Genomic DNA, 11,629 nt, shown 5'->3' on the forward strand with positions numbered 1-11,629 from the left:
CCGCTACATTGATTACAGCGCCGCCCACCCCACCTCCGGTGGGCTCTGTGTTCCCTGAGTGGGGACAGTGTTCAGAGTGGGGGCAATATTCAGTTTCGATCTGTATTCAGTGTCAGGCTTTGTTTGTAAATAAATATCGGAGATTGCTTTACAAAGAATTCAACAGAATGTGAGGGAGGGACAGTGTATGGCAAGGAGATAGGTGGAGAAAATAACATTGAAGAAACAGGTTTTAAATAGGTTTTTGACGGCACTTGAATGGCACCTTAGAACAATTTAATCAGTTCATGGACTATTGAGGATGACTTTCATTACTGCCACGAAACATGTTCGGGTCTGAGCAAAACATAACAATTCGACCTGAGATCTGTCGGTCCCAGGGGTGAATGTTCGGAGTGTTTCACCTGATGTGACACAAAGTCCTATCTCACAGTTTGTTTTGGACAGAATATTGTTTGAATTCGAACTTCAACAAAACAGATACCTCAGTTGCCCCTGAGCAATCTGTGTCCCTTACCAAAACGCATTCTGCTCCTTGGTATGCAAAGTAAGCAATTCACTTGGAAAATGACCAAATATATTTCAGTTACTGGGTCAGGCTGGTAAAATGGGGAAAATAAAAAGCTGATTTAAGGAAGATTTACAGAAAGAACTTAAGTGGAGGAGCGGAGAATTCGGGGATGGAAAAGTAGCTATGAACCATACATTCGTCATAAGCCTCAATTTTCTGTTTCATTTAAATCTCTATTTCTTTACTCATCCAGGGAGCTCCAGCTTTGGGTGCCCTTCCTTTCCCCCTCGTAGGGATGTGTCGACTAAACAGACACAGAATGATCTGAGACTGACAGCACACCCATTTTAAACAGACACAGAATGATCCGGGACTGACAGCACACCCATTTTGAACAGACACAGAATGATCCGGGACTGACAGCACACCCATTTTAAACAGACACAGAATGATCCGGGACTGACAGCACACCCCTTTTGAACAGACACAGAATGATCCTGGATTGGTTAAAGGAAAGAAACAGAAAGAATGAATAAACGGCTCATTGTCGGGTTGGCAGGGTGCAACTGGTGGGGTGCCGCAGGGATCAGTCCTTGGGCCTCAGCGATTTACAATCTATATTGATGAATTAGATGAAGGGACAGTGTAATGTGTCCAAGTTCACTGACGATACAAAGCTAGGTTGGAAAGTGAATTGTGAGGAGGACACAAAGAGTCTGCGAAAGGATAGAGACAGATTAAGTGAGTGGACAAGACGGTGACAGTTGGGGCATAATGTGTGGAAATGTGAGGTTATTCACTTTGGTAGGAAGAATGGAAAAACAGAATATTTTAAAATGGTGGGGGACTATTAAATATTGGTGTTCACAGAGACTTATCCTTCGACAAGAAACACAAAAATGTAGTATGCAGCTATAGCAGGTAATTGGGAAAGCAAATGGCATGTTGGCCTTTCTTGCAAGGGGGTTGGAGTACAAGAGAGAGGAAGAATTATTAAAGCTTTAGTGAGACCTCACCTGGAGTATTGCGTCCAGTTTTGGCCTCCTTATTTAAGGAAGGGTTTCCTTGCCTTGGAAGCGTTGCAACAAAGGTTCAACAGATTAATTCGTGGGATGAGAGGGTTGTCCCATGAGGAGAGATTGAGTAGATTGGGCCTGTACTCTCTGGAGTTTAGAGCAACGAGAGCTGATCTAATTGAAACATAGAAGATTATGAGGGGGGTTGACAGGGTAGATGCTGAGAGATTGTTTCTCGAACTAGGGGGCATAGTCTCAGGATAAAGGGTCGGCCATTCAAGATTGAGATGAGGAGGAATTTCTTCACGCAGAGTGTTTTGAATCTTTGGACCTCTCCACACCAGAGGGCTGTGGATGATGAGTTATTGAATATATACAAGGCTGAGATGGATAGATGTTTGAATTGTGATCAAATTCCATCCTATCTCCTCTCTAACTTCCTTTAACAGCCTCGGGTGCCTTATCTCTGAGTTCAGTGACTTATCTACATCGGCTATTAAATTCAGATCCAGATCCGTCTCCTCAGTTGACTCGAAATATGGTCCCACATCCTCCTCTGGTACAACAACATTTTCACACCTGCCATCACTTTTAGAAACAAAATAAAATAAAATATTTTGTTTCTCCCCAAAACCTCATCCACCACAGCCCAGTCTTATAGATACTGGATCATATCTCCCAAGATTCTGACTTTCCAAACGTATTTGGAATGATTTGTAGTATCTGAGACATAACACACAACCTGAACTCCAATTCAGTGGAATGTTGACCCGTTCTCGTTTTTCTTCGCTTTTAATATCAAGTTACTTCTCCTGTCACTACTTCAAAACCTCCTTCCGTTTTCCTGCGAATAACTTTTCACCATTTCATAAATCTTCTGTTCCTGCTCCAACAGTTTTATTATTTCCACTCTCTCGTCTCAGATCCGGATATTTCACACGCTCCAGTCCTATCAGGTGAAACCCTCCCACTGCTCCATGTGCTCAGTCTGTCAAACCGTTGTTGTTTGTCGGTTCAGATCGTAACCATCCCTTCCCTTCCTCCTGAACTCACCCTGGTGTCCTAAAAACATGAACTCTTCCCTCCTGCTCCAGCCCTGCAGCCGCTCATTGACCTGCCTCATATTGTCCTCCTTAAGCAGCCCAGCGCAAAACAATCCAGAGATCACCACCTTGAGGCCTTGTTTTTCAGTCTAGAGCTCAAGTATTAATATTCCCTCTGTAAACCTAGCTCTTTCCTTGTTATTGGTTGCGGCCATGACTATTTACTGCTCTCCTTTCCTTCCCAGAGATGGTCCCACCTGTTCCAGGAAGTTAGTCCCTCTGACATCAGGAAGGCAACTTACCAATTGGGACCTGTTCATGGCTGCAGAAGAGTATGTTTATTCGCCTGACTATCGAATATCGCACAACTGTCGCTCCCCTATTCCTGTGCCCAACCTGCCTCTCATACCTGCCCCACTCGGGGTGTCCCCTTACTCCCTGGTGTCAAACTATTACTCAGGAAGACCATCCTGAGTCACTGTCTCTATCCACCTTACAGTCCCCAACACCAGTTATCAAGCGAACAGTTCCAGTACTGATGTCCCTCCACCTGAGACTGCACACTGCCCCATTAGATGTTCACTCACTTTCCTCTATCTGCACAGTATCTGCTCGGTTTTCTCTTCCTGATTGAGCGGCAGGTTCTTGTTCGTGATCTGAACCGTTTATCAGGACACAATTGATATTTTTAAGGCTGTTCTGAACCAACCGGTGTCTGTTCTCATTCTTGTTGATGATGTTGGATCTTCTCCCCTGTTTGGACCTTCAGCCATGGTGGTGACAGGCGTTCCAGGATTCTGATGCTCTGTAATGAATAGATTAATAGGAGGGTTAGACAGAAATATTAAAATAAGAAGGATAAAACGTCACCTTGTCGCGATATCAAGTCCCTCCTCCCCCATCAGTGGAACAACTGTTCGCTCTGGAATTGAGCATTTCCCGACTGTTCCCAACAACTCTCCACATCGGGTGCGGCACAGACAGCTGCCCAGTGAAACCCAATGAGTCCCGCTGATCTCCACAACCCAGTTCCAGACGGCCGAGATTCTGCACTGGGAGCATCAATTGGTAAGATTTACTCACAGTGCAGGCCAACACTAGAATTATTCCTGAGGGAGTGAATATTCTGGAGGGCAATTTTGAGCGAGGTGATGAATTAAATAATCCTTCACTCGGTTTTACCCAGTCTGGCGCTATTGTGTTATTTTATTCACAGATTTGTTTTAATATTTTTGATTTGTTGAGTTTTGATATTAAATTCTGGCATTTTATGAACCTGATATCTATCTGCATACACAAGATGGAGCTGGGTGTGATTTCTCTGCTCTCTATGGGTAGTGACATTGTCCGTGTGTTCATGGAGATGTGTTTTGTTTGATGCTTCTATTTGAAAATATTTACCATATCTCTCATGGTATCAGCACCTAACTAATGAGCACTGTAGGAGGTAAGGAATTTTATACCATTCAATAATATTAGCACTAATGTATAATGTTATGAATCGTGTAACTTTAAACAGGTGTTACACATTTATTTTTGGAGCATCTTTAGGGGTCTTCCAATCTCGGAAAACACCACAAATATATAATTTGTAAATTTGACGGCTGTTTTACAATCATAATTCCCAATTGTGTGTGTGCCTCGCTGTGTGTGCGCACAAAGGCAAGAGCAACCAATCAAACTATTAGTCACCGTAATTTCCTGTCCACACTGTGGAAATGTCAAAGAGATTAATCTCGGACAGTAATTTCATCAAACTATAGTTGAAGTTATTCTCTGGCATTAATGTACAACCAAGTTTGAGACCTTGTAAGATGCAGTTATCTGTTGTTTCATTCACTATAACACGAGTGTAATAAAAGAAGAGCAACAAAAACTTACATTTACATATACACTAATTACATTAGAGTTATCAAACACAAGATTAATTTGAGTGCTCAGTTATTTTTTATATAAAGCCGAGGGAACGGGTCCTCCTACCTGTTGGTAATTTCAGTAGTTACTTTCTGTATAAAGATTAGTGATGGACCCTCCGACCTGTTGGAAATTTGAGCAGTTATTTTTTGTGCAAAGATTAGTGATGGACCCTCCTACCTGTTGGTAATTTCAGTCGTTATTTTTTGTGTGAAGATTAGTGATGGACCCTCCTTCCTGTTGGTAATTTCAGTAGTTATTTTTTATGTGAAGATTAGTGATGGACCCTCCTACCTGTTGGTAATTTCAGTAGTTATTTTTTATATGAAGATGAGTGATGGACCCTCCTACCTGTTGGTAATTTGAGTGAATATTTTTCCATAAAGATTAGTGATGGATCCTCCTACCTGTTGATATTAAAAGTAATTACTCAAATTCCTAAGATTAGCGATCAGGAACCACCTATCTGTGTGAAAGATGGTTTCAGCCCTGAACCGGTTTCCCTTTAAAACATTCCTGAAGTTTGTTTCTGTTTGCACGGAGCGGCCTTTCTTTCTTCAGTTGAACCAATTTAACAAATAACATCCTCAATAACACATTTTAGAAAAAACTGAAGTACCTGTTCCATTCCTCCACCAAATTCCGATTAAACCAATTAATTATAATTCATCAGGAACAAGTTTTGTCTCCGATTTTGCTCCTATCCTGTGATTGGATGGCGTTCAGTCCTCCCTCGGGTGACCATCGGTTGATTTTCCATGGACCCAGCAGAGAGCGATTCTTGGCCATTGCGAATGTGTTAACCCTTTACTGAGCTGAACTGTGTGTTCGATCTGTCTTTGATCAGTTCAATAAAAGTGCACCGGGAACGAAACATTTCAGTGAGTAAAACGAGCGAGTGTCAAAGTTATAAATAAATGCTTATAGAGTGAGAAAGGCCAGTTTCCCACCCGTGTTCACTGAATATCAAATTCTAACATGGGGAGGAGGCACATCTGGACGAGGATGGTGTAAATCTCCAGAGTTCATGTTCCTGCTTTCCGTCCTGTAACCGCTTTAAAATGTGTCTCTGGGGAGATTGATGGGATCCATGTTGGGATGAGCCCTGAAATTCCCGGAGTAAAGTCGCCGGCCTTCAGTCAGTGTCTGAGCGAACAATTAGTGAATTGTTCCATCCGCGAGGAATGGAGAGCTTGCTCCGCCGGGGAACATATCTGACCGCGGGAAGTCGGCTTTAGAAAAGAGGAAGGGGCAGAAAAAGTTAATTAAAAAAACAAATTGAAACAACATTAACCTGACCTTGATCCCGCAAGGATTTTCCGCCTATCAATGTCCGTTTAGATTTTGCAAATTATATCCTTGTTATTTCATTACAACCAATCGAGTAAACGTTCCTTGCTTTATTTTAGCAAGTTGCAAATTGTGAATTTGATCTGATCCTTGTTGTGAGATTCAGAGCTCCGCCCTCTGTGAAAGCTGCTGCCAGACATCAGGATGGATTTCAACACAAACATTCCTCATTTGTTTCAGAACAGGGAGCGGCCTTTCTGATGGAATCTAATCGAACCGGGTTGACAATTCGCTGCCACGTCAATTGTGAACGAAGTTGGTTGTAAATTTTACTTTTTCTCTTCTGGTTCCAGGGAAGTTCAGTAAAACAGATACTTGGTTCGAAATAAATTGTTACATTTGCATCAGCGTCGTTGTTTGCTAAAAGTCCCATCGATTTTCTGATGTTTGCGCTTTCAACCCTGGGGCCAGAATCCAGTATTTCGTCAGTGAACTGAGGAGAGGCTGTTTCTCCAAGTGAGGACATTAACCATTTAACGGCCGAATCAAACTGTCGCTGAGCATCAATCACCTCAATCACTGGGGGAATGAGTACTGACTTTCCACAGTTACATTTATCACAGTAAATTTTCAGCAGATAAACCAGTTACATCGTTAAATCCGGAAAGGGCCATTCCTGTGCTGTGATTGGTATAAGGATTGGATTTCCCTTATTTTCAGGGGGTTCACAGACAGAAATAAATAGCCCCTCCCCGGGATGGAAGTGTCTGAAGAGAGAAAGTTTTTGACGACAGATTCCGAGGGACGAATTGTTGTGATCAATCCCAGGGACAGATTGTGGTGATAATTCCGAGGGACGGATTGTTGTGATCAATCCGAGGGACAGATTGTGATGATAATTCCGAGGGACGGATTGTTGTGATCAATCCGAGGAACAGATTGTGGTGATAATCCCGTGGGACGGATTGTTGTGATCCATCCCAGGGACAGATTGTAATGATAATTCCGAGGGACGGATTGGTGATAATTAAATACTCTGTTAAATGGACAGTTTGGGTAAATGGTCAATTAATATATCATAAAATACACTGTTAAATGGACAGTATTGGGAAATGGTCAGTTAATATATCATTAAATAGACTTTTCAATAGACAGTACTGGTAAATAGTGGGCTTATATATCATTAAATCCACTGTTCAATGGACAGTGTGAGTAAATGGTGGCTTTATATATCATTAAATAAACTGTTAAATGGTTCGAAATAAATCGTTGTTTGCTCAAAGTCCCATCGATTTTCTGATGTTTGCGCTTTCAAACCTGGAGCCAAAATCCAGTATTTCGTCAGTGAACTGAGGAGAGGCTGTTTCTCCAAGTGAGGACATTAACCATTTAACGGCCGAATTAAACGATCGCTGAGCATCAATCACCTCGATCACTGGGGGAATGAGTACTGACTTTCCACAGTTACATTTATCATAGTAAATATTCAGCAGATAAACCAGTTACATCGTTAAATCCGGAAAGGGCCATTCCTGTGCTGTGATTGGTATAAGGATTGGATTTCCCTTATTTTCAGGGGGTTCACAGACAGAAATAAATAGCCCCTCCCCGGGATGGAAGTGTCTGAAGAGAGAAAGTTTTTGACGACAGATTCCGAGGGACGGATTGTTGTGATCAATCCCAGGGATAGATTGTGGTGATAATTCCGAGGGACGGATTGTTGTGATCAATCCCAGGAACAGATTGTGGTGATAATTCCGAGGGACGGATTGTTGTGATCAATCCCAGGGACAGATTGTAATGATAATTCCGAGGGACGGATTGTTGTGATCAATCCCAGGAACAGATTGTGGTGATAATTCCGAGGGACGGATTGTTGTGATCAATCTCAGGGACAGATTGTGGTGATAATTAAATACTCTGTTAAATGGACAGTTTGGGTAAATGGTCAATTCATATAGCATAAAATACACTGTTAAATTGACAGTATTGGTAAATGGTCAGTTAATATATCATTAAATACACTTTTCAATAGGCAGTACTGGTAAATGGTGGATTACATATCATTAAATACATGTTCAATGGACAGTGTAGGTAAATAGTGGGTTTATATATCATTAAATCCACTGTTAAATGGACGGTGTGAGTAAATGTTGGGTTTATATATCATTAAATAAACTGTTAAATGGACAGTGTTGGTAAATGGTGGGTTTATATAGCATTAAATACACTGTTAAATGGACAGTGTGGGTAAATGGTGGGTTTATATATCATTAAATACACTGTTAAATAGACAGTGTGGGTAAATGGTGGGTTTATATATCATTAAATAAACTGTTCAATGGACAGTGTGGGTAAATGGTGGGTTTATATATCATTAAATACACTGTTAAATGGACAGTGTGGGTCAATGGTAGGTTTAAATATCATTAAATAAACTGTTAATTGGACATTGTGAGTAAATGGTGGGTTCATATATCATTAAATAAACTGTTCAATGGACAGTGTGGGTAAATGGTGGGTTTAAATATCATTAAATACACTGTTAAATGGACAGTGTGGGTAAATGGTGGGTTTAAATATCATTAAATACACTGTTAACTGGACAGTGTGGGTAAATGGTGGGTTTAAATATCATTAAATAAACTGTTAATTGGACAGTGTGACAAAATGGTGGGTTGATATAAATTTTAATTCCACTGTTAAATGGACAGTGTGGGTAAATGGTGGGTTTATATATCATTAAATACACTGTTCAATGGACAGTGTGGGTAAATGGTGGGTTTATATATCATTAAATACACTGTTCAATGGACAGTGTGGGTAAATGGTGGGTTTATATAAATTTTAATTCCACTGTTAAATGGACAGTGTGGGTAAATGGTGGTTTATATATCATTAAATACATTGTTCAATGAACAGTGTTTGGAAATGTTCCGTTGATACATCATTAAATACACTATCAAATCGACATTGTGGGTAAATGGCGCGTTTATATCTCATTAAATCCACTGTTAAATGGACAATATGGGTAAATTGTGAGTTTGTACCTCATTAAATACACTGTTAAATGGACTGACAGTACCTTTACTGATTGTCGAGCTGATACTTCTGACAGTATAAGTTTTGATTATAGAGCTTATGCTTCTGAGAGTACCTGTCTTGATCAAAGAGCTGATGTTACTGAGAGTATCTGCATTAATTGTAGAGCTGATATTATGAACAGTATCTGCAATGATTATAGAGCTGGTATTACTGGCAGTATCTCTGCTGATCATACAGGTGATATTACTGAACGCACCTGCACTGATTATAGAGCTGATATTACTGACAGTATTTGTATTTATTATCGAGCTGATATTACTGAACGTACCTGTATTTATCAATGAACTGATATTACTGACAATACTTCTATTGATTGTCGAGCTGATATTACTGAAAGTATCTGTGCTGATTTTATAGAGCTTAATAGTGACAGTATTTGTGATGCTCATAGGGTTGTTAAATGACAATGTCTGTGTTGATTATAGAGCTGATATTACTGACAGTATCTGTGCTATTATGGCGCTGTTACTGACTTTATCTCGGTTCAATATAGCGCTGATATTACTGACAGTGTCTGTGCTCAATAGAGCTCTGCATTACTGACTGTATCCCTGTTCAATATATGGCTGATAATTCTGACAGTATCCCTGCTCAATATAGGGCTGATATTACTGACAGTATCCCTGCTCAATATAGGGCTGATAATTCTGACACTGTGTGATGATGAAAGAGCTGGTGTAATCAAAATATTCATTGACTGACATGGAATTTTACAGCTCAGGAACAGCCCATTTGGCCCAACAGGTCTTTGCCTGGATTTGTGCTCCACACGAGCGTTCTCCCACACCATTTCATCGCACCCTATTAACTTATCTTTCTACTTCTAGCACCCTCATGTAATTATCTGCGTTCCCCTTAAATGCATCTGCACTTTTGGCCTCAACCATTCCACGTGGTAGCGAATTGCACTTTCTCGTCACTCTCTGAGCAACAAGTCTCTCCTGAAATCCATCTTGGTTTCATTGGAAACTTTCTTATCTTCATGGCCTTTATTTTTGGACTGCTCTCAAGGGGAAATATCCTCTCCAGTTCTAGCCTATGGAACCCCTTCCGAATCTAAAAGACCTCTATCAGTTCACCTCTCCGTCTTCAACTGAATAGAGAAAAGAGACACAGCCTGTTAAATCTTTCCTGATATTGTTGGGAAATAATGCATTGAACAAGTGGCGCCAGGAATGAAAGGAAAGTAATGCCAGGAAGGAACAACCAGGCCATAATATTCCCCCCTAGGACCGGATTAATGCAGGCAATCTCGGCACAATCAAGAGCAGGGAACAAGGGGTACTTAAAACATCACCAATAAAATGCCCGGAGCCGGCAGGCTGTGTTTGTGCATTGCTGCGGTTCAAGCAGAACAGTTAGAAAGACTGCACTGTCAAACTCACAGATTAAAAAAAACCTTCTGTTCAAGCGTTGCCTTGTCCTGCCAGGTGGGTGCGGGAGAACTGCTGGGACTCGCCCGGCAGAGGCGGAGACTCCGAAACGGCGCCAGAGATTGCGATGTTCTGACCTGTGTCACTGGTTATCGACTGAACAATAAGATTCTTATGATAGCGTGGGTTTGTTTGGGGGGTGAATTGCGATCCAGAATCCTGGACACATCAGGTTAGCATCTCGGCAGATACAAAAAGCATTAATTTCAGGACCTTAGTATTTAAAATCTGCAGATGCAGAATCTCTTGTGCTGAACTTTTAACCGTCCCCGAAATAAAATCGCAGGTTGGTTTCAGGGTTTCACTTTTTAATTCTGACTGGACACAGGGTGGAACAATGGGTGTGTTTACTAAACTATATTTAACAAGGTTTACCTTCGATTCTCTTGCACCGATTATCTGATCTTTACTCCCCTGGAATTCTGCGAAGTACAGAACCGATGGAGCTCAGCCTTACATAAAAACAGCCAGTCAGAGCCCACTTGGTTCGAGAACAGTGTCGACACATCCCGACGAGGGGGAAAGGAAGGGCACCCAAAGCTGGAGCTCCCTGGATGAGTAAAGAGATAGAGATTAAAATGAAACAGAAAATTGAGGCTTATGACGAATGTAAGGTTCATAATACAGTCGAGAACCAGGCTGAATACAGAAAGAACAGAGGAGATCTTTAAAAAAGGAGGGAATTAGACGGGCAAAAAGAGAGATTCAAGAGTAACTTTCAAAGGGGAATTGGATTAAAATTTTGAAGGAAAGATTTACAGGGATATGGGGAAAGAACACGGGAAAGGGACTAAGTTGATAGCTCTTTCAAAGAGCCAGCACAGGTATCATGGGCCGAATGGACTCCTGTGCTGTACCTACGATGATACTACGATGCATCCATTTAAGGGGAACGTACAAACCCTCCAGTGCTGAAGTCATTGTACAGAAACTCTGGTTAACCTTCACATTCACCAAATTCCGGAATTCATAGTCCAGCACATGTTTAAATAGAGGAACATCGGAACAGGAGTAGGCCATTAAGCCCCTCGAATCTGTCCTCCCATTTAATTAGATCATGGCTGCTCTGTACCTGAATTCTATTTACCTGCCCTTGATCCATTTCGCGTGATACGCTTACGTAAAAAAAGCTGCAGCTATCAGTCTTCAAAATTTCAGTTGAACCAGAACTCACAACCTATTGGAGGAGGGAATTCCACATTTACAGTAAACTTTGTGCAACAAAGTCCGTCCACATTTCACTCCTGAACGGCCTCGGGCCAATCTTAATATTTTGCCCCTTGTTCTGGACTCGTCCTTGACAGGAAATTCCTTCTC

General features: G+C 41.3%; 1 long non-coding RNA gene across 1 annotated transcript in view; it reads right to left on the bottom strand.

Moving 5' to 3' along the window:
* The window catches only part of LOC137307093 (uncharacterized), a 50,002-nt gene extending 44,609 nt beyond the window's left edge, over positions 1 to 5,393 (bottom strand). The window contains exons 1-2 of the long non-coding RNA XR_010959031.1: positions 5,104 to 5,393; positions 3,158 to 3,375 (exon numbers count right to left, since the gene is read on the bottom strand). This is a non-coding gene — a long non-coding RNA (uncharacterized lncRNA). The remainder of the gene's footprint in view (positions 1 to 3,157; positions 3,376 to 5,103) is intronic.
* Positions 5,394 to 11,629: the final 6,236 nt, after the last annotated feature.

The sequence above is a fragment of the Heptranchias perlo genome, chromosome X (assembly GCF_035084215.1).
Source record: "Heptranchias perlo isolate sHepPer1 chromosome X, sHepPer1.hap1, whole genome shotgun sequence".
Classification (NCBI taxonomy): domain Eukaryota; kingdom Metazoa; phylum Chordata; class Chondrichthyes; order Hexanchiformes; family Hexanchidae; genus Heptranchias; species Heptranchias perlo.